The 22,820-nt window shown below is 44.2% G+C and overlaps 14 non-coding genes across 14 annotated transcripts; all 14 read right to left on the reverse strand.

The window, feature by feature from the left end:
• Positions 1-393: 393 nt before the first annotated feature.
• On the reverse strand, positions 394-584 carry LOC141212238 (U2 spliceosomal RNA). The gene has a single exon (XR_012282052.1). It is a non-coding gene; the product is annotated as a U2 spliceosomal RNA (small nuclear RNA).
• Positions 585-1,696: 1,112 nt separating this feature from the next.
• On the reverse strand, positions 1,697-1,887 carry LOC141212239 (U2 spliceosomal RNA). Its single transcript, XR_012282053.1, has one exon. It is a non-coding gene; the product is annotated as a U2 spliceosomal RNA (small nuclear RNA).
• A 1,112-nt stretch (positions 1,888-2,999) lies between these two features.
• On the reverse strand, positions 3,000-3,190 carry LOC141211472 (U2 spliceosomal RNA). The gene has a single exon (XR_012281445.1). It is a non-coding gene; the product is annotated as a U2 spliceosomal RNA (small nuclear RNA).
• Positions 3,191-4,305: 1,115 nt separating this feature from the next.
• Positions 4,306-4,496, reverse strand: LOC141212240 (U2 spliceosomal RNA). The gene has a single exon (XR_012282054.1). It is a non-coding gene; the product is annotated as a U2 spliceosomal RNA (small nuclear RNA).
• Positions 4,497-5,611: 1,115 nt separating this feature from the next.
• On the reverse strand, positions 5,612-5,802 carry LOC141212241 (U2 spliceosomal RNA). The gene has a single exon (XR_012282055.1). It is a non-coding gene; the product is annotated as a U2 spliceosomal RNA (small nuclear RNA).
• A 1,115-nt stretch (positions 5,803-6,917) lies between these two features.
• Positions 6,918-7,108, reverse strand: LOC141212242 (U2 spliceosomal RNA). The gene has a single exon (XR_012282056.1). It is a non-coding gene; the product is annotated as a U2 spliceosomal RNA (small nuclear RNA).
• A 1,115-nt stretch (positions 7,109-8,223) lies between these two features.
• Positions 8,224-8,413, reverse strand: LOC141211660 (U2 spliceosomal RNA). The gene has a single exon (XR_012281616.1). It is a non-coding gene; the product is annotated as a U2 spliceosomal RNA (small nuclear RNA).
• Positions 8,414-14,513: 6,100 nt separating this feature from the next.
• On the reverse strand, positions 14,514-14,704 carry LOC141212243 (U2 spliceosomal RNA). The gene has a single exon (XR_012282057.1). It is a non-coding gene; the product is annotated as a U2 spliceosomal RNA (small nuclear RNA).
• A 1,115-nt stretch (positions 14,705-15,819) lies between these two features.
• On the reverse strand, positions 15,820-16,010 carry LOC141212244 (U2 spliceosomal RNA). The gene has a single exon (XR_012282058.1). It is a non-coding gene; the product is annotated as a U2 spliceosomal RNA (small nuclear RNA).
• A 1,115-nt stretch (positions 16,011-17,125) lies between these two features.
• LOC141212246 (U2 spliceosomal RNA) lies at positions 17,126-17,316 on the reverse strand. The gene has a single exon (XR_012282060.1). It is a non-coding gene; the product is annotated as a U2 spliceosomal RNA (small nuclear RNA).
• Positions 17,317-18,431: 1,115 nt separating this feature from the next.
• LOC141212247 (U2 spliceosomal RNA) lies at positions 18,432-18,622 on the reverse strand. Its single transcript, XR_012282061.1, has one exon. It is a non-coding gene; the product is annotated as a U2 spliceosomal RNA (small nuclear RNA).
• A 1,115-nt stretch (positions 18,623-19,737) lies between these two features.
• Positions 19,738-19,928, reverse strand: LOC141212248 (U2 spliceosomal RNA). The gene has a single exon (XR_012282062.1). It is a non-coding gene; the product is annotated as a U2 spliceosomal RNA (small nuclear RNA).
• Positions 19,929-21,046: 1,118 nt separating this feature from the next.
• Positions 21,047-21,237, reverse strand: LOC141212249 (U2 spliceosomal RNA). The gene has a single exon (XR_012282063.1). It is a non-coding gene; the product is annotated as a U2 spliceosomal RNA (small nuclear RNA).
• Positions 21,238-22,349: 1,112 nt separating this feature from the next.
• On the reverse strand, positions 22,350-22,540 carry LOC141212250 (U2 spliceosomal RNA). Its single transcript, XR_012282064.1, has one exon. It is a non-coding gene; the product is annotated as a U2 spliceosomal RNA (small nuclear RNA).
• Between the last annotated feature and the right edge of the window lie 280 nt (positions 22,541-22,820).

The following is a 22,820-nucleotide window of genomic DNA, read 5'->3' on the forward strand; positions in this document are numbered from 1 at the left end:
TGCTGTTGATAACAAGGGCATTTGCTAAATAGATGGTGTGTGTGCAACAATATACTGAAAGGTCAATTATATTGTGCAGCTTATCTCACCACCTGTAGTTATTTAGGTGAAAGCTCCAAAATGCTTGCCTAATATGTCTGTTTATCCAAAAGGAAGTAAAAAGGGAGAGCTAGAAAGATAGCATTGCATCACATTACATGGCAATGCAATGCACAGTTGCTGAAGTTGAACCAAAATGAGCTTGTAATCTGGCTTCTGCAACTTTGAACATGAAAAATCCAATGAGGAGAAGAAAAGCAAAGCCAAAGAGTCCATCCCAAAATCCGACAAACAAGCAAAATGAACAAAAAACATTGAATTCAATTCTTTCTGATTTTAGAAACTGCATTAAAGAAGGGGTGCACCGGTCCTGGAGATACTGCAATACCAGGTCAATGCGTGGAGTGGACAGAGCAAGCTCTTTTTCCATCTCCCTGTTCTAAAAATCCATTTAATATATGGTCCCCAGATAGGGGACGTATCAGATATTAAACTGATAAGAACAGATACTACACTTGATCTTAGCCAAAAGGCCGAGAAGCGATAACCAGAATTGGTTTCAAACTACGGAGCCACCCAAGGATCCTGAAAAGTCCATTTGTGGAGATGAGCTCCTGGACTCCCGTTAAGAAGACATGTTGTCAACCTCTAGATCCCTTACATGCCTGCACTTTTCGGCTTGCTGCTGCTGCAATCCACGCGTTTTAGATCTGCATAACTCCACCTCTTTAAACACAGCACCTTCACCCCCTGCTGTTCCCACCCGCCTCAACACCGTTGGAAGGGAGGAGAACCAATTAAGGCGGGGGGTGGGGTGGAACGAGCAGCTGTCTACCCTTAGCAGGAGGGCTCCTGATTACATACCTCTCCTGCTGCTGCTGCTGGCTGTCCAGCAGCAGACTGAAGGTGGCTGCTGCTGTGCACAGGTATATAAAGGCTCAGAGCCTATTATGACACGCGCAGCCAGCGTTCCATTGCCACATTCCATCTACTGCAGGCAGGATACCTGGCTGGCTGAATGTCGCTGAGAAGCTCACAGAGACCGCCATAAGCAACAGTTTAACAGAATGCCACAGACTAATCAACCAAACTTTTTGGGTTGGGTTCTCTTTTATAGTCTGCAGGCATTAAATGAAAGAAGTCAGTGTTCCAGCAGAAGGAGACAACGTTTCAGAAAAGGCATTGTAGCAAACCAAAAAAGAAATTTTAAGCGCAGCAGAGTAACCAGCGCATATACCTGTTAGCTCAGGTGAGTTTAAAAGGCTGCTGTTGATAACAAGGGCATTTGCTAAATAGATGGTGTGTGTGCAACAATATACTGAAAGGTCAATTATATTGTGCAGCTTATCTCACCACCTGTAGTTATTTAGGTGAAAGCTCCAAAATGCTTGCCTAATATGTCTGTTTATCCAAAAGGAAGTAAAAAGGGAGAGCTAGAAAGATAGCATTGCATCACATTACATGGCAATGCAATGCACAGTTGCTGAAGTTGAACCAAAATGAGCTTGTAATCTGGCTTCTGCAACTTTGAACATGAAAAATCCAATGAGGAGAAGAAAAGCAAAGCCAAAGAGTCCATCCCAAAATCCGACAAACAAGCAAAATGAACAAAAAACATTGAATTCAATTCTTTCTGATTTTAGAAACTGCATTAAAGAAGGGGTGCACCGGTCCTGGAGATACTGCAATACCAGGTCAATGCGTGGAGTGGACAGAGCAAGCTCTTTTTCCATCTCCCTGTTCTAAAAATCCATTTAATATATGGTCCCCAGATAGGGGACGTATCAGATATTAAACTGATAAGAACAGATACTACACTTGATCTTAGCCAAAAGGCCGAGAAGCGATAACCAGAATTGGTTTCAAACTACGGAGCCACCCAAGGATCCTGAAAAGTCCATTTGTGGAGATGAGCTCCTGGACTCCCGTTAAGAAGACATGTTGTCAACCTCTAGATCCCTTACATGCCTGCACTTTTCGGCTTGCTGCTGCTGCAATCCACGCGTTTTAGATCTGCATAACTCCACCTCTTTAAACACAGCACCTTCACCCCCTGCTGTTCCCACCCGCCTCAACACCGTTGGAAGGGAGGAGAACCAATTAAGGCGGGGGGTGGGGTGGAACGAGCAGCTGTCTACCCTTAGCAGGAGGGCTCCTGATTACATACCTCTCCTGCTGCTGCTGCTGGCTGTCCAGCAGCAGACTGAAGGTGGCTGCTGCTGTGCACAGGTATATAAAGGCTCAGAGCCTATTATGACACGCGCAGCCAGCGTTCCATTGCCACATTCCATCTACTGCAGGCAGGATACCTGGCTGGCTGAATGTCGCTGAGAAGCTCACAGAGACCGCCATAAGCAACAGTTTAACAGAATGCCACAGACTAATCAACCAAACTTTTTGGGTTGGGTTCTCTTTTATAGTCTGCAGGCATTAAATGAAAGAAGTCAGTGTTCCAGCAGAAGGAGACAACGTTTCAGAAAAGGCATTGTAGCAAACCAAAAAAGAAATTTTAAGCGCAGCAGAGTAACCAGCGCATATACCTGTTAGCTCAGGTGAGTTTAAAAGGCTGCTGTTGATAACAAGGGCATTTGCTAAATAGATGGTGTGTGTGCAACAATATACTGAAAGGTCAATTATATTGTGCAGCTTATCTCACCACCTGTAGTTATTTAGGTGAAAGCTCCAAAATGCTTGCCTAATATGTCTGTTTATCCAAAAGGAAGTAAAAAGGGAGAGCTAGAAACATAGCATTGCATCACATTACATGGCAATGCAATGCACAGTTGCTGAAGTTGAACCAAAATGAGCTTGTAATCTGGCTTCTGCAACTTTGAACATGAAAAATCCAATGAGGAGAAGAAAAGCAAAGCCAAAGAGTCCATCCCAAAATCCGACAAACAAGCAAAATGAACAAAAAACATTGAATTCAATTCTTTCTGATTTTAGAAACTGCATTAAAGAAGGGGTGCACCGGTCCTGGAGATACTGCAATACCAGGTCAATGCGTGGAGTGGACAGAGCAAGCTCTTTTTCCATCTCCCTGTTCTAAAAATCCATTTAATATATGGTCCCCAGAGAGGGGACGTATCAGATATTAAACTGATAAGAACAGATACTACACTTGATCTTAGCCAAAAGGCCGAGAAGCGATAACCAGAATTGGTTTCAAACTACGGAGCCACCCAAGGATCCTGAAAAGTCCATTTGTGGAGATGAGCTCCTGGACTCCCGTTAAGAAGACATGTTGTCAACCTCTAGATCCTTTACATGCCTGCACTTTTCGGCTTGCTGCTGCTGCAATCCACGCGTTTTAGATCTGCATAACTCCACCTCTTTAAACACAGCACCTTCACCCCCTGCTGTTCCCACCCGCCTCAACACCGTTGGAAGGGAGGAGAACCAATTAAGGCGGGGGGTGGGGTGGAACGAGCAGCTGTCTACCCTTAGCAGGAGGGCTCCTGATTACATACCTCTCCTGCTGCTGCTGCTGCTGGCTGTCCAGCAGCAGACTGAAGGTGGCTGCTGCTGTGCACAGGTATATAAAGGCTCAGAGCCTATTATGACACGCGCAGCCAGCGTTCCATTGCCACATTCCATCTACTGCAGGCAGGATACCTGGCTGGCTGAATGTCGCTGAGAAGCTCACAGAGACCGCCATAAGCAACAGTTTAACAGAATGCCACAGACTAATCAACCAAACTTTTTGGGTTGGGTTCTCTTTTATAGTCTGCAGGCATTAAATGAAAGAAGTCAGTGTTCCAGCAGAAGGAGACAACGTTTCAGAAAAGGCATTGTAGCAAACCAAAAAAGAAATTTTAAGCGCAGCAGAGTAACCAGCGCACATACCTGTTAGCTCAGGTGAGTTTAAAAGGCTGCTGTTGATAACAAGGGCATTTGCTAAATAGATGGTGTGTGTGCAACAATATACTGAAAGGTCAATTATATTGTGCAGCTTATCTCACCACCTGTAGTTATTTAGGTGAAAGCTCCAAAATGCTTGCCTAATATGTCTGTTTATCCAAAAGGAAGTAAAAAGGGAGAGCTAGAAAGATAGCATTGCATCACATTACATGGCAATGCAATGCACAGTTGCTGAAGTTGAACCAAAATGAGCTTGTAATCTGGCTTCTGCAACTTTGAACATGAAAAATCCAATGAGGAGAAGAAAAGCAAAGCCAAAGAGTCCATCCCAAAATCCGACAAACAAGCAAAATGAACAAAAAACATTGAATTCAATTCTTTCTGATTTTAGAAACTGCATTAAAGAAGGGGTGCACCGGTCCTGGAGATACTGCAATACCAGGTCAATGCGTGGAGTGGACAGAGCAAGCTCTTTTTCCATCTCCCTGTTCTAAAAATCCATTTAATATATGGTCCCCAGATAGGGGACGTATCAGATATTAAACTGATAAGAACAGATACTACACTTGATCTTAGCCAAAAGGCCGAGAAGCGATAACCAGAATTGGTTTCAAACTACGGAGCCACCCAAGGATCCTGAAAAGTCCATTTGTGGAGATGAGCTCCTGGACTCCCGTTAAGAAGACATGTTGTCAACCTCTAGATCCCTTACATGCCTGCACTTTTCGGCTTGCTGCTGCTGCAATCCACGCGTTTTAGATCTGCATAACTCCACCTCTTTAAACACAGCACCTTCACCCCCTGCTGTTCCCACCCGCCTCAACACCGTTGGAAGGGAGGAGAACCAATTAAGGCGGGGGGTGGGGTGGAACGAGCAGCTGTCTACCCTTAGCAGGAGGGCTCCTGATTACATACCTCTCCTGCTGCTGCTGCTGCTGGCTGTCCAGCAGCAGACTGAAGGTGGCTGCTGCTGTGCACAGGTATATAAAGGCTCAGAGCCTATTATGACACGCGCAGCCAGCGTTCCATTGCCACATTCCATCTACTGCAGGCAGGATACCTGGCTGGCTGAATGTCGCTGAGAAGCTCACAGAGACCGCCATAAGCAACAGTTTAACAGAATGCCACAGACTAATCAACCAAACTTTTTGGGTTGGGTTCTCTTTTATAGTCTGCAGGCATTAAATGAAAGAAGTCAGTGTTCCAGCAGAAGGAGACAACGTTTCAGAAAAGGCATTGTAGCAAACCAAAAAAGAAATTTTAAGCGCAGCAGAGTAACCAGCGCACATACCTGTTAGCTCAGGTGAGTTTAAAAGGCTGCTGTTGATAACAAGGGCATTTGCTAAATAGATGGTGTGTGTGCAACAATATACTGAAAGGTCAATTATATTGTGCAGCTTATCTCACCACCTGTAGTTATTTAGGTGAAAGCTCCAAAATGCTTGCCTAATATGTCTGTTTATCCAAAAGGAAGTAAAAAGGGAGAGCTAGAAAGATAGCATTGCATCACATTACATGGCAATGCAATGCACAGTTGCTGAAGTTGAACCAAAATGAGCTTGTAATCTGGCTTCTGCAACTTTGAACATGAAAAATCCAATGAGGAGAAGAAAAGCAAAGCCAAAGAGTCCATCCCAAAATCCGACAAACAAGCAAAATGAACAAAAAACATTGAATTCAATTCTTTCTGATTTTAGAAACTGCATTAAAGAAGGGGTGCACCGGTCCTGGAGATACTGCAATACCAGGTCAATGCGTGGAGTGGACAGAGCAAGCTCTTTTTCCATCTCCCTGTTCTAAAAATCCATTTAATATATGGTCCCCAGATAGGGGACGTATCAGATATTAAACTGATAAGAACAGATACTACACTTGATCTTAGCCAAAAGGCCGAGAAGCGATAACCAGAATTGGTTTCAAACTACGGAGCCACCCAAGGATCCTGAAAAGTCCATTTGTGGAGATGAGCTCCTGGACTCCCGTTAAGAAGACATGTTGTCAACCTCTAGATCCCTTACATGCCTGCACTTTTCGGCTTGCTGCTGCTGCAATCCACGCGTTTTAGATCTGCATAACTCCACCTCTTTAAACACAGCACCTTCACCCCCTGCTGTTCCCACCCGCCTCAACACCGTTGGAAGGGAGGAGAACCAATTAAGGCGGGGGGTGGGGTGGAACGAGCAGCTGTCTACCCTTAGCAGGAGGGCTCCTGATTACATACCTCTCCTGCTGCTGCTGCTGCTGGCTGTCCAGCAGCAGACTGAAGGTGGCTGCTGCTGTGCACAGGTATATAAAGGCTCAGAGCCTATTATGACACGCGCAGCCAGCGTTCCATTGCCACATTCCATCTACTGCAGGCAGGATACCTGGCTGGCTGAATGTCGCTGAGAAGCTCACAGAGACCGCCATAAGCAACAGTTTAACAGAATGCCACAGACTAATCAACCAAACTTTTTGGGTTGGGTTCTCTTTTATAGTCTGCAGGCATTAAATGAAAGAAGTCAGTGTTCCAGCAGAAGGAGACAACGTTTCAGAAAAGGCATTGTAGCAAACCAAAAAAGAAATTTTAAGCGCAGCAGAGTAACCAGCGCACATACCTGTTAGCTCAGGTGAGTTTAAAAGGCTGCTGTTGATAACAAGGGCATTTGCTAAATAGATGGTGTGTGTGCAACAATATACTGAAAGGTCAATTATATTGTGCAGCTTATCTCACCACCTGTAGTTATTTAGGTGAAAGCTCCAAAATGCTTGCCTAATATGTCTGTTTATCCAAAAGGAAGTAAAAAGGGAGAGCTAGAAAGATAGCATTGCATCACATTACATGGCAATGCAATGCACAGTTGCTGAAGTTGAACCAAAATGAGCTTGTAATCTGGCTTCTGCAACTTTGAACATGAAAAATCCAATGAGGAGAAGAAAAGCAAAGCCAAAGAGTCCATCCCAAAATCCGACAAACAAGCAAAATGAACAAAAAACATTGAATTCAATTCTTTCTGATTTTAGAAACTGCATTAAAGAAGGGGTGCACCGGTCCTGGAGATACTGCAATACCAGGTCAATGCGTGGAGTGGACAGAGCAAGCTCTTTTTCCATCTCCCTGTTCTAAAAATCCATTTAATATATGGTCCCCAGATAGGGGACGTATCAGATATTAAACTGATAAGAACAGATACTACACTTGATCTTAGCCAAAAGGCCGAGAAGCGATAACCAGAATTGGTTTCAAACTACGGAGCCACCCAAGGATCCTGAAAAGTCCATTTGTGGAGATGAGCTCCTGGACTCCCGTTAAGAAGACATGTTGTCAACCTCTAGATCCCTTACATGCCTGCACTTTTCGGCTTGCTGCTGCTGCAATCCACGCGTTTTAGATCTGCATAACTCCACCTCTTTAAACACAGCACCTTCACCCCCTGCTGTTCCCACCCGCCTCAACACCGTTGGAAGGGAGGAGAACCAATTAAGGCGGGGGGTGGGGTGGAACGAGCAGCTGTCTACCCTTAGCAGGAGGGCTCCTGATTACATACCTCTCCTGCTGCTGCTGCTGCTGGCTGTCCAGCAGCAGACTGAAGGTGGCTGCTGCTGTGCACAGGTATATAAAGGCTCAGAGCCTATTATGACACGCGCAGCCAGCGTTCCATTGCCACATTCCATCTACTGCAGGCAGGATACCTGGCTGGCTGAATGTCGCTGAGAAGCTCACAGAGACCGCCATAAGCAACAGTTTAACAGAATGCCACAGACTAATCAACCAAACTTTTTGGGTTGGGTTCTCTTTTATAGTCTGCAGGCATTAAATGAAAGAAGTCAGTGTTCCAGCAGAAGGAGACAACGTTTCAGAAAAGGCATTGTAGCAAACCAAAAAAGAAATTTTAAGCGCAGCAGAGTAACCAGCGCACATACCTGTTAGCTCAGGTGAGTTTAAAAGGCTGCTGTTGATAACAAGGGCATTTGCTAAATAGATGGTGTGTGTGCAACAATATACTGAAAGGTCAATTATATTGTGCAGCTTATCTCACCACCTGTAGTTATTTAGGTGAAAGCTCCAAAATGCTTGCCTAATATGTCTGTTTATCCAAAAGGAAGTAAAAAGGGAGAGCTAGAAAGATAGCATTGCATCACATTACATGGCAATGCAATGCACAGTTGCTGAAGTTGAACCAAAATGAGCTTGTAATCTGGCTTCTGCAACTTTGAACATGAAAAATCCAATGAGGAGAAGAAAAGCAAAGCCAAAGAGTCCATCCCAAAATCCGACAAACAAGCAAAATGAACAAAAAACATTGAATTCAATTCTTTCTGATTTTAGAAACTGCATTAAAGAAGGGGTGCACCGGTCCTGGAGATACTGCAATACCAGGTCAATGCGTGGAGTGGACAGAGCAAGCTCTTTTTCCATCTCCCTGTTCTAAAAATCCATTTAATATATGGTCCCCAGATAGGGGACGTATCAGATATTAAACTGATAAGAACAGATTTTTTTTTTTTTTTTATACCATTCAGTAAAATTTTTCAAGCAACAATCAATAGTATAAAAACTCATACTACGTTGCCCAGTCTTACATCATAATGGTACTTTCTTTATTTCATATTTATAACTTTATACTGAAACAGTTGTAATACCTTTTGAATGGACAAAAAACTATAAAACATACCATTATCATAAAAAAAGACAGATCACAACACTTAAACAAGGACTTACTGGTACTTTACCAGTGACCTCCATTTTTTTACTTTCCAAAAACCTTCTGAATCAGATCCACCACCGCCACGGCTGTCCCATAAATAAACTATGTATAACCTTGACAAAACCATCCTAACACAATTATTAACTGAGATTATTTTCCTTTTAAATAAACACAAATTCCTAACGTCCCACAGACTTTCTATTACACATGCCATTATCAACCACAACAATCTCTCTTTCACCCGGCTACTTGCACCCATCCCAAACATTACCACTCTCCAATTTATAAAATTCACGCCCGCTAGTTCCTTGCATAAACCACCCACTCCCTTCCAAACACTCTGAGCATAATCACAATTCCAAACCAAATGCATAACAGTTTCACTCGCCCCACATCCATCCCTCGGACAGACCTCTGTTCTAATCAGATCCCTCCTCTTCTGTACCTCTCTCACAGGCAAAATCTCATGCAAACTCATCCATACGATATCACGCTGCCTATTCGATATTCCTTTTATACTCAGGTTCCTCCATACACACAACGCTTCACTCGATCTCAAGCCCCTAATGTTACATTCAAACTCTCTAACACGCATCCTTCTCCTTACATTCCTTATCACTTTGAAATCACCCATAGGAACATCCAACAAATCATGCTTGACAACAAATTTTTCAACAAACTCATACCACACTGGACATTTAAACGAAACAGGCACTCTTGCATCCCTTCTCATCCATTTCAACCCAAACAACATCCATCCAGCCATATATTTAATCATAAAAGCCGTCTTGTTATCCCTACCTAACAGAACAACCACCGTTTTAATATAATTTAAACCAAGACAAAATTCAAAATTTGGGAAATCCATTCCCCCATGTTCACGTAACTTACACAAATATTCCCTTTTAAGTTTTTCCATCTTACTTCCCCAATAAAACGTAAAAATTAGCTTCTCAATCCGCCTAAAACCCCTATAAGGGGCTGGAAAAACCACTGACACAAAAAGTAACATAGGAAGAATCACTGACTTAATAATAAGGACTTTGCCTGACAATGTCAAGTCCCGTAACCTCCAAAAATTTAACTTCTGTTCAATCCTCTTACCGCATTCATCCCAACTCTCATTCCCTTTCAGATCTTTGTTAAACCACACCCCCAAAACCTTAATAGCACCTTCTTCACATATCACACCATCCATCCTAACACTCGAATCCCCGAAACACTTAAAGCTACACTTCCCCCAATTCACCCTAAAACCAGATGCACCACAAAAGAAATCTAAAAGCAACCTTGCTCGATTCATAGCAGCCATATTATCACTCACCACAACAACATCGTCCATATACCCCATTACCTTTACAGTCTTTCCACCACTCCCTGGGATCAGAAGACCATTCATCACTTTCTCTTTCCGAATCATGCACAACAGGGGCTCAATCACACTTATAAACAGGACAGGGGACAACGGACACCCCTGCCTGACCCCTGATTTTATGCACACCTTCTCACTCAAACATCCATTCACTAACACTTCACTCACCACACCATCATACAAACACCTTATGGCATTCACAAAAACACTAGGAAAACCCATCCTAACTAACACCTCAAACATAAACGCATGCGACACTCTATCAAAAGCTTTCTCAAAATCCACACAAAAAACCATACATTTCCCCTTCCTAAACATACAATCTCCAATTACGTCCCTCAACAACAAGAGGTTATCAGTCATACACCTACCTGGCACCGCGCACACTTGATCATCACCAACCACACTTCCAATCACCCCACGCATACGGTTAGCCAGAATTTTGCTAAAGACTTTATAATCTGCATTGAGTAATGTAATCGGCCTCCAATTACGCAAATTCTTTTTCTCACCCTTCTTATATAGTAAAACAACTACTCCTTCTTTCATGGAATTACAAAGTACACCATTCATCCACATATATTGACATACCTCCACAAAATCAACACCAATCACATCCCATGCTTTTACATAAAACTCCACAGGCAACCCATCTTTCCCAGGTGTTTTATTCTTTTTCGCACCATCCACCGCCTTTTTAACCTCATCAAAAACAATATCCTCACTCAAACACTCACGTTCCCCTGATTCAAGCTGACTCTCCAACATACCTAACACATGCTCTTTCAAACCCCCATCCACCCATTTAGACTCAAATAAACTACTATAGAAACTATGTACCTCATCCAACACTTCCCTTCCAACCACAGTCATACCATTATCATTTACAACCTCATCCAACTCATCTTTTTTACTGCACATTTTTTTAAAAAAGTACCTCGTACACTTCTCATCCATATCCAAATGCTCAACTCTCGTCCTAAAAATAATTTCCTTCCCACGCTTTTCCAAAACACGCTTCATCTCATCTCTCGCTCCTCTGAGTTGATCACTAACATCAATTCCTTTCATACTCATTTTATGTAACCACTCAATCCTCATATTTAAATCTTTAAATCTGCCTCTTTCAATTGCTGCTTTTTTATAACCCCACCTCCTAAAAAAATTCTTAATTTCCACTTTCACCCAATCCCACCATACAGTCACATCCACAAAATTATTTTTCCTAGACCTCCACCATTCATACTTACTTTCGAAGTCTCTCATAACCCTAACATCCTCTAACAACCTAACATTTAGCTTCCATACCCCAACACCATGCACCATTTTTTTATCACCTTCAAACATACCCCACAAACATTCATGGTCTGTGAAAGAAAAAACATGCTGTTTAAAAAATTTACACACCAAACCTCTATTTGTATACAGCATGCGGTCAATCCTGGACACTATTCCTCCCCTATCAGCTCTATATGTGGCCGGTGGTGGCTTACTCAAAAATTCCGCTGCATCTAAAAAAGAAAAATCAGATGTAATTTGATTAAGGACCTTACCCGTGACATCAATTTCCCCTTCAGAAACACAATTGAAATCACCAACTAATAATATTGGAATCCTTCCAGGCAAAAATAAACGTATTTTCTCTAATAGTGCTAACCTATCCCCTTTGTTAATTGGACAATACACGTTAACAATTTTCACCCTCCACCCTCTCCCCTTAACCACTGCCATTATACAACGACCTGGCTCCACCACCATATAATTTTCAAAACTTAAATCCCTATTCCCCAACAAAATCCCCACACCATCATTTTTGTTTGTCATTGAACCTGACCAAATACTATGCCCATATACCCAGTCCTTTTCAGGAGGTGACTCTTCAATTCCGCACTCTTGCAGACAGTAAATATTTGCTCCAAGATTTTTTAGTTCTTCCAGTATAGCCAATCTTCTAGGCTTAGATTTTATAAGCCTTACATTTATTGACAGTACACTACAGCCCACGTTGGAGCCCATTTTTTAACCATATTCGGTAAAAAAGAACATACCCCCCACCGAAGAGTCAACCTTTCTCGTCTTGAAACTCGATTCCTGATGTTAAGCAGAGAATGCTGGCCCCCTCCTCCAAAAAAGACCTCCTAGGAGAGGCACTGTAGCTCTCGGGATAGCTCCTATCACTTAAGGGGCTGATGCTCCCAATACTGGCAGGTGAAAAATCTGGCCGGAACTTCTTTGCAGAAGACACATCAGAGTCCTCATCAGGGGGCCTCACCACAGCCCCGGTGAAGTCACCCTGGCCACCACCACCTTCATGAATTGCCTCTGAGCTTTCCAAAGCCAACACCGGCGTTGTGGAGAGTGAACCGCTCACTTCTCCCTCACCACTCATATCAAGCAGAATTGACATATCTGCAGGCTCTATCTCAACAGCGCTTCCACCAGCAGGATCGGGTGCTTGCTCCATCTCTTCCATGAAGTCCCTTACTGCCTCGATCGCCTCACCAATAGTGGCGGCAGTAGTAGGACGTGGGGACACGGCCTCTGCATATGACCTGGAACGATGGGGACAGTCCTTGAAAGCGTGTCCCTCCTCGCCACATGCATTACAAACCATGGAGTTAGTACACTCCATTGCCAGATGACCCTCTTTATTGCATTTCCCACAAAACTTCTCCACCGTGCAGTCCTCTTGGTAGTGTCCAAAGGATTTACACTTCCTGCAAAAACGCGGAGCACCAGGAAAAAACATATACCCTCTATCCCTCCCGATGGCAAAACTGAGGGGAGGGTAGTGGATACCCCCAGGTCCCTGGGGGTCCTCCTGGAACCGAACAAAAAACTTGTGTTTGCCAGTCCACAAGCCCACCTCATTCCTCACCTTGTGTGAGTAGGACACATAGCTGCAATGAAGGTTCAGGAATCTAGTAATGTCCTCCACATCCACAAGGGGGTTGTGCATAAACACAACAACTGGCACTTCCCCCTTAGTATACAATACCGTGAATGTAAGCCCATCAAGAGCCGGATGATCCAAGGCTTGCTGATCCTTTAGAGTCTTGAAAAGATTCTGGCAAGCTGCCATACGATCAAGGACTAAAACGTACCGGCCATTCTTTGGGAACTCCTGTAGGCAAATGATGTCTCCACGACCAACATTCAAAATCTTGAAGATGACGACTTCCACCAAGAACCGCAGGTTAAAGAAATTCCTCTTCGACTCCTCAATATCAATGCGAAAAGCATTTTTGACCTGAATATCATCGGTCCCGGCATAGCGAATCTTGACGCCCATTATCACCTCTCGTTTCCTCTGGACCCCCCCCAATAGCAGCAGGCAGCTTAAGCCACCTAAGTGGCGATGCTGCAAGGCCGAGGGGGAGACACTATAGGATCCTTCTGACCAGATACAAGATCTAAGCCAAAAGGCCGAGAAGCGATAACCAGAATTGGTTTCAAACTACGGAGCCACCCAAGGATCCTGAAAAGTCCATTTGTGGAGATGAGCTCCTGGACTCCCGTTAAGAAGACATGTTGTCAACCTCTAGATCCCTTACATGCCTGCACTTTTCGGCTTGCTGCTGCTGCAATCCACGCGTTTTAGATCTGCATAACTCCACCTCTTTAAACACAGCACCTTCACCCCCTGCTGTTCCCACCCGCCTCAACACCGTTGGAAGGGAGGAGAACCAATTAAGGCGGGGGGTGGGGTGGAACGAGCAGCTGTCTACCCTTAGCAGGAGGGCTCCTGATTACATACCTCTCCTGCTGCTGCTGCTGCTGGCTGTCCAGCAGCAGACTGAAGGTGGCTGCTGCTGTGCACAGGTATATAAAGGCTCAGAGCCTATTATGACACGCGCAGCCAGCGTTCCATTGCCACATTCCATCTACTGCAGGCAGGATACCTGGCTGGCTGAATGTCGCTGAGAAGCTCACAGAGACCGCCATAAGCAACAGTTTAACAGAATGCCACAGACTAATCAACCAAACTTTTTGGGTTGGGTTCTCTTTTATAGTCTGCAGGCATTAAATGAAAGAAGTCAGTGTTCCAGCAGAAGGAGACAACGTTTCAGAAAAGGCATTGTAGCAAACCAAAAAAGAAATTTTAAGCGCAGCAGAGTAACCAGCGCACATACCTGTTAGCTCAGGTGAGTTTAAAAGGCTGCTGTTGATAACAAGGGCATTTGCTAAATAGATGGTGTGTGTGCAACAATATACTGAAAGGTCAATTATATTGTGCAGCTTATCTCACCACCTGTAGTTATTTAGGTGAAAGCTCCAAAATGCTTGCCTAATATGTCTGTTTATCCAAAAGGAAGTAAAAAGGGAGAGCTAGAAAGATAGCATTGCATCACATTACATGGCAATGCAATGCACAGTTGCTGAAGTTGAACCAAAATGAGCTTGTAATCTGGCTTCTGCAACTTTGAACATGAAAAATCCAATGAGGAGAAGAAAAGCAAAGCCAAAGAGTCCATCCCAAAATCCGACAAACAAGCAAAATGAACAAAAAACATTGAATTCAATTCTTTCTGATTTTAGAAACTGCATTAAAGAAGGGGTGCACCGGTCCTGGAGATACTGCAATACCAGGTCAATGCGTGGAGTGGACAGAGCAAGCTCTTTTTCCATCTCCCTGTTCTAAAAATCCATTTAATATATGGTCCCCAGATAGGGGACGTATCAGATATTAAACTGATAAGAACAGATACTACACTTGATCTTAGCCAAAAGGCCGAGAAGCGATAACCAGAATTGGTTTCAAACTACGGAGCCACCCAAGGATCCTGAAAAGTCCATTTGTGGAGATGAGCTCCTGGACTCCCGTTAAGAAGACATGTTGTCAACCTCTAGATCCCTTACATGCCTGCACTTTTCGGCTTGCTGCTGCTGCAATCCACGCGTTTTAGATCTGCATAACTCCACCTCTTTAAACACAGCACCTTCACCCCCTGCTGTTCCCACCCGCCTCAACACCGTTGGAAGGGAGGAGAACCAATTAAGGCGGGGGGTGGGGTGGAACGAGCAGCTGTCTACCCTTAGCAGGAGGGCTCCTGATTACATACCTCTCCTGCTGCTGCTGCTGCTGGCTGTCCAGCAGCAGACTGAAGGTGGCTGCTGCTGTGCACAGGTATATAAAGGCTCAGAGCCTATTATGACACGCGCAGCCAGCGTTCCATTGCCACATTCCATCTACTGCAGGCAGGATACCTGGCTGGCTGAATGTCGCTGAGAAGCTCACAGAGACCGCCATAAGCAACAGTTTAACAGAATGCCACAGACTAATCAACCAAACTTTTTGGGTTGGGTTCTCTTTTATAGTCTGCAGGCATTAAATGAAAGAAGTCAGTGTTCCAGCAGAAGGAGACAACGTTTCAGAAAAGGCATTGTAGCAAACCAAAAAAGAAATTTTAAGCGCAGCAGAGTAACCAGCGCACATACCTGTTAGCTCAGGTGAGTTTAAAAGGCTGCTGTTGATAACAAGGGCATTTGCTAAATAGATGGTGTGTGTGCAACAATATACTGAAAGGTCAATTATATTGTGCAGCTTATCTCACCACCTGTAGTTATTTAGGTGAAAGCTCCAAAATGCTTGCCTAATATGTCTGTTTATCCAAAAGGAAGTAAAAAGGGAGAGCTAGAAAGATAGCATTGCATCACATTACATGGCAATGCAATGCACAGTTGCTGAAGTTGAACCAAAATGAGCTTGTAATCTGGCTTCTGCAACTTTGAACATGAAAAATCCAATGAGGAGAAGAAAAGCAAAGCCAAAGAGTCCATCCCAAAATCCGACAAACAAGCAAAATGAACAAAAAACATTGAATTCAATTCTTTCTGATTTTAGAAACTGCATTAAAGAAGGGGTGCACCGGTCCTGGAGATACTGCAATACCAGGTCAATGCGTGGAGTGGACAGAGCAAGCTCTTTTTCCATCTCCCTGTTCTAAAAATCCATTTAATATATGGTCCCCAGATAGGGGACGTATCAGATATTAAACTGATAAGAACAGATACTACACTTGATCTTAGCCAAAAGGCCGAGAAGCGATAACCAGAATTGGTTTCAAACTACGGAGCCACCCAAGGATCCTGAAAAGTCCATTTGTGGAGATGAGCTCCTGGACTCCCGTTAAGAAGACATGTTGTCAACCTCTAGATCCCTTACATGCCTGCACTTTTCGGCTTGCTGCTGCTGCAATCCACGCGTTTTAGATCTGCATAACTCCACCTCTTTAAACACAGCACCTTCACCCCCTGCTGTTCCCACCCGCCTCAACACCGTTGGAAGGGAGGAGAACCAATTAAGGCGGGGGGTGGGGTGGAACGAGCAGCTGTCTACCCTTAGCAGGAGGGCTCCTGATTACATACCTCTCCTGCTGCTGCTGCTGCTGGCTGTCCAGCAGCAGACTGAAGGTGGCTGCTGCTGTGCACAGGTATATAAAGGCTCAGAGCCTATTATGACACGCGCAGCCAGCGTTCCATTGCCACATTCCATCTACTGCAGGCAGGATACCTGGCTGGCTGAATGTCGCTGAGAAGCTCACAGAGACCGCCATAAGCAACAGTTTAACAGAATGCCACAGACTAATCAACCAAACTTTTTGGGTTGGGTTCTCTTTTATAGTCTGCAGGCATTAAATGAAAGAAGTCAGTGTTCCAGCAGAAGGAGACAACGTTTCAGAAAAGGCATTGTAGCAAACCAAAAAAGAAATTTTAAGCGCAGCAGAGTAACCAGCGCACATACCTGTTAGCTCAGGTGAGTTTAAAAGGCTGCTGTTGATAACAAGGGCATTTGCTAAATAGATGGTGTGTGTGCAACAATATACTGAAAGGTCAATTATATTGTGCAGCTTATCTCACCACCTGTAGTTATTTAGGTGAAAGCTCCAAAATGCTTGCCTAATATGTCTGTTTATCCAAAAGGAAGTAAAAAGGGAGAGCTAGAAAGATAGCATTGCATCACATTACATGGCAATGCAATGCACAGTTGCTGAAGTTGAACCAAAATGAGCTTGTAATCTGGCTTCTGCAACTTTGAACATGAAAAATCCAATGAGGAGAAGAAAAGCAAAGCCAAAGAGTCCATCCCAAAATCCGACAAACAAGCAAAATGAACAAAAAACATTGAATTCAATTCTTTCTGATTTTAGAAACTGCATTAAAGAAGGGGTGCACCGGTCCTGGAGATACTGCAATACCAGGTCAATGCGTGGAGTGGACAGAGCAAGCTCTTTTTCCATCTCCCTGTTCTAAAAATCCATTTAATATATGGTCCCCAGATAGGGGACGTATCAGATATTAAACTGATAAGAACAGATACTACACTTGATCTTAGCCAAAAGGCCGAGAAGCGATAACCAGAATTGGTTTCAAACTACGGAGCCACCCAAGGATCCTGAAAAGTCCATTTGTGGAGATGAGCTCCTGGACTCCCGTTAAGAAGACATGTTGTCAACCTCTAGATCCCTTACATGCCTGCACTTTTCGGCTTGCTGCTGCTGCAATCCACGCGTTTTAGATCTGCATAACTCCACCTCTTTAAACACAGCACCTTCACCCCCTGCTGTTCCCACCCGCCTCAACACCGTTGGAAGGGAGGAGAACCAATTAAGGCGGGGAGTGGGGTGGAACGAGCAGCTGTCTACCCTTAGCAGGAGGGCTCCTGATTACATACCTCTCCTGCTGCTGCTGCTGCTGGCTGTCCAGCAGCAGACTGAAGGTGGCTGCTGCTGTGCACAGGTATATAAAGGCTCAGAGCCTATTATGACACGCGCAGCCAGCGTTCCATTGCCACATTCCATCTACTGCAGGCAGGATACCTGGCTGGCTGAATGTCGCTGAGAAGCTCACAGAGACCGCCATAAGCAACAGTTTAACAGAATGCCACAGACTAATCAACCAAACTTTTTGGGTTGGGTTCTCTTTTATAGTCTGCAGGCATTAAATGAAAGAAGTCAGTGTTCCAGCAGAAGGAGACAACGTTTCAGAAAAGGCATTGTAGCAAACCAAAAAAGAAATTTTAAGCGCAGCAGAGTAACCAGCGCACATACCTGTTAGCTCAGGTGAGTTTAAAAGGCTGCTGTTGATAACAAGGGCATTTGCTAAATAGATGGTGTGTGTGCAACAATATACTGAAAGGTCAATTATATTGTGCAGCTTATCTCACCACCTGTAGTTATTTAGGTGAAAGCTCCAAAATGCTTGCCTAATATGTCTGTTTATCCAAAAGGAAGTAAAAAGGGAGAGCTAGAAAGATAGCATTGCATCACATTACATGGCAATGCAATGCACAGTTGCTGAAGTTGAACCAAAATGAGCTTGTAATCTGGCTTCTGCAACTTTGAACATGAAAAATCCAATGAGGAGAAGAAAAGCAAAGCCAAAGAGTCCATCCCAAAATCCGACAAACAAGCAAAATGAACAAAAAACATTGAATTCAATTCTTTCTGATTTTAGAAACTGCATTAAAGAAGGGGTGCACCGGTCCTGGAGATACTGCAATACCAGGTCAATGCGTGGAGTGGACAGAGCAAGCTCTTTTTCCATCTCCCTGTTCTAAAAATCCATTTAATATATGGTCCCCAGATAGGGGACGTATCAGATATTAAACTGATAAGAACAGATACTACACTTGATCTTAGCCAAAAGGCCGAGAAGCGATAACCAGAATTGGTTTCAAACTACGGAGCCACCCAAGGATCCTGAAAAGTCCATTTGTGGAGATGAGCTCCTGGACTCCCGTTAAGAAGACATGTTGTCAACCTCTAGATCCCTTACATGCCTGCACTTTTCGGCTTGCTGCTGCTGCAATCCACGCGTTTTAGATCTGCATAACTCCACCTCTTTAAACACAGCACCTTCACCCCCTGCTGTTCCCACCCGCCTCAACACCGTTGGAAGGGAGGAGAACCAATTAAGGCGGGGGGTGGGGTGGAACGAGCAGCTGTCTACCCTTAGCAGGAGGGCTCCTGATTACATACCTCTCCTGCTGCTGCTGCTGCTGGCTGTCCAGCAGCAGACTGAAGGTGGCTGCTGCTGTGCACAGGTATATAAAGGCTCAGAGCCTATTATGACACGCGCAGCCAGCGTTCCATTGCCACATTCCATCTACTGCAGGCAGGATACCTGGCTGGCTGAATGTCGCTGAGAAGCTCACAGAGACCGCCATAAGCAACAGTTTAACAGAATGCCACAGACTAATCAACCAAACTTTTTGGGTTGGGTTCTCTTTTATAGTCTGCAGGCATTAAATGAAAGAAGTCAGTGTTCCAGCAGAAGGAGACAACGTTTCAGAAAAGGCATTGTAGCAAACCAAAAAAGAAATTTTAAGCGCAGCAGAGTAACCAGCGCACATACCTGTTAGCTCAGGTGAGTTTAAAAGGCTGCTGTTGATAACAAGGGCATTTGCTAAATAGATGGTGTGTGTGCAACAATATACTGAAAGGTCAATTATATTGTGCAGCTTATCTCACCACCTGTAGTTATTTAGGTGAAAGCTCCAAAATGCTTGCCTAATATGTCTGTTTATCCAAAAGGAAGTAAAAAGGGAGAGCTAGAAAGATAGCATTGCATCACATTACATGGCAATGCAATGCACAGTTGCTGAAGTTGAACCAAAATGAGCTTGTAATCTGGCTTCTGCAACTTTGAACATGAAAAATCCAATGAGGAGAAGAAAAGCAAAGCCAAAGAGTCCATCCCAAAATCCGACAAACAAGCAAAATGAACAAAAAACATTGAATTCAATTCTTTCTGATTTTAGAAACTGCATTAAAGAAGGGGTGCACCGGTCCTGGAGATACTGCAATACCAGGTCAATGCGTGGAGTGGACAGAGCAAGCTCTTTTTCCATCTCCCTGTTCTAAAAATCCATTTAATATATGGTCCCCAGATAGGGGACGTATCAGATATTAAACTGATAAGAACAGATACTACACTTGATCTTAGCCAAAAGGCCGAGAAGCGATAACCAGAATTGGTTTCAAACTACGGAGCCACCCAAGGATCCTGAAAAGTCCATTTGTGGAGATGAGCTCCTGGACTCCCGTTAAGAAGACATGTTGTCAACCTCTAGATCCCTTACATGCCTGCACTTTTCGGCTTGCTGCTGCTGCAATCCACGCGTTTTAGATCTGCATAACTCCACCTCTTTAAACACAGCACCTTCACCCCCTGCTGTTCCCACCCGCCTCAACACCGTTGGAAGGGAGGAGAACCAATTAAGGCGGGGGGTGGGGTGGAACGAGCAGCTGTCTACCCTTAGCAGGAGGGCTCCTGATTACATACCTCTCCTGCTGCTGCTGCTGCTGCTGGCTGTCCAGCAGCAGACTGAAGGTGGCTGCTGCTGTGCACAGGTATATAAAGGCTCAGAGCCTATTATGACACGCGCAGCCAGCGTTCCATTGCCACATTCCATCTACTGCAGGCAGGATACCTGGCTGGCTGAATGTCGCTGAGAAGCTCACAGAGACCGCCATAAGCAACAGTTTAACAGAATGCCACAGACTAATCAACCAAACTTTTTGGGTTGGGTTCTCTTTTATAGTCTGCAGGCATTAAATGAAAGAAGTCAGTGTTCCAGCAGAAGGAGACAACGTTTCAGAAAAGGCATTGTAGCAAACCAAAAAAGAAATTTTAAGCGCAGCAGAGTAACCAGCGCACATACCTGTTAGCTCAGGTGAGTTTAAAAGGCTGCTGTTGATAACAAGGGCATTTGCTAAATAGATGGTGTGTGTGCAACAATATACTGAAAGGTCAATTATATTGTGCAGCTTATCTCACCACCTGTAGTTATTTAGGTGAAAGCTCCAAAATGCTTGCCTAATATGTCTGTTTATCCAAAAGGAAGTAAAAAGGGAGAGCTAGAAAGATAGCATTGCATCACATTACATGGCAATGCAATGCACAGTTGCTGAAGTTGAACCAAAATGAGCTTGTAATCTGGCTTCTGCAACTTTGAACATGAAAAATCCAATGAGGAGAAGAAAAGCAAAGCCAAAGAGTCCATCCCAAAATCCGACAAACAAGCAAAATGAACAAAAAACATTGAATTCAATTCTTTCTGATTTTAGAAACTGCATTAAAGAAGGGGTGCACCGGTCCTGGAGATACTGCAATACCAGGTCAATGCGTGGAGTGGACAGAGCAAGCTCTTTTTCCATCTCCCTGTTCTAAAAATCCATTTAATATATGGTCCCCAGATAGGGGACGTATCAGATATTAAACTGATAAGAACAGATACTACACTTGATCTTAGCCAAAAGGCCGAGAAGCGATAACCAGAATTGGTTTCAAACTACGGAGCCACCCAAGGATCCTGAAAAGTCCATTTGTGGAGATGAGCTCCTGGACTCCCGTTAAGAAGACATGTTGTCAACCTCTAGATCCCTTACATGCCTGCACTTTTCGGCTTGCTGCTGCTGCAATCCACGCGTTTTAGATCTGCATAACTCCACCTCTTTAAACACAGCACCTTCACCCCCTGCTGTTCCCACCCGCCTCAACACCGTTGGAAGGGAGGAGAACCAATTAAGGCGGGGGGTGGGGTGGAACGAGCAGCTGTCTACCCTTAGCAGGAGGGCTCCTGATTACATACCTCTCCTGCTGCTGCTGCTGGCTGTCCAGCAGCAGACTGAAGGTGGCTGCTGCTGTGCACAGGTATATAAAGGCTCAGAGCCTATTATGACACGCGCAGCCAGCGTTCCATTGCCACATTCCATCTACTGCAGGCAGGATACCTGGCTGGCTGAATGTCGCTGAGAAGCTCACAGAGACCGCCATAAGCAACAGTTTAACAGAATGCCACAGACTAATCAACCAAACTTTTTGGGTTGGGTTCTCTTTTATAGTCTGCAGGCATTAAATGAAAGAAGTCAGTGTTCCAGCAGAAGGAGACAACGTTTCAGAAAAGGCATTGTAGCAAACCAAAAAAGAAATTTTAAGCGCAGCAGAGTAACCAGCGCACATACCTGTTAGCTCAGGTGAGTTTAAAAGGCTGCTGTTGATAACAAGGGCATTTGCTAAATAGATGGTGTGTGTGCAACAATATACTGAAAGGTCAATTATATTGTGCAGCTTATCTCACCACCTGTAGTTATTTAGGTGAAAGCTCCAAAATGCTTGCCTAATATGTCTGTTTATCCAAAAGGAAGTAAAAAGGGAGAGCTAGAAAGATAGCATTGCATCACATTACATGGCAATGCAATGCACAGTTGCTGAAGTTGAACCAAAATGAGCTTGTAATCTGGCTTCTGCAACTTTGAACATGAAAAATCCAATGAGGAGAAGAAAAGCAAAGCCAAAGAGTCCATCCCAAAATCCGACAAACAAGCAAAATGAACAAAAAACATTGAATTCAATTCTTTCTGATTTTAGAAACTGCATTAAAGAAGGGGTGCACCGGTCCTGGAGATACTGCAATACCAGGTCAATGCGTGGAGTGGACAGAGCAAGCTCTTTTTCCATCTCCCTGTTCTAAAAATCCATTTAATATATGGTCCCCAGATAGGGGACGTATCAGATATTAAACTGATAAGAACAGATACTACACTTGATCTTAGCCAAAAGGCCGAGAAGCGATAACCAGAATTGGTTTCAAACTACGGAGCCACCCAAGGATCCTGAAAAGTCCATTTGTGGAGATGAGCTCCTGGACTCCCGTTAAGAAGACATGTTGTCAACCTCTAGATCCCTTACATGCCTGCACTTTTCGGCTTGCTGCTGCTGCAATCCACGCGTTTTAGATCTGCATAACTCCACCTCTTTAAACACAGCACCTTCACCCCCTGCTGTTCCCACCCGCCTCAACACCGTTGGAAGGGAGGAGAACCAATTAAGGCGGGGGGTGGGGTGGAACGAGC

This window comes from Phyllobates terribilis, unplaced genomic scaffold, assembly GCF_046119375.1.
Source record: "Phyllobates terribilis strain yellow unplaced genomic scaffold, ASM4611937v1 Scaffold_170__1_contigs__length_4071412, whole genome shotgun sequence".
Lineage (NCBI taxonomy): Eukaryota > Metazoa > Chordata > Amphibia > Anura > Dendrobatidae > Phyllobates > Phyllobates terribilis.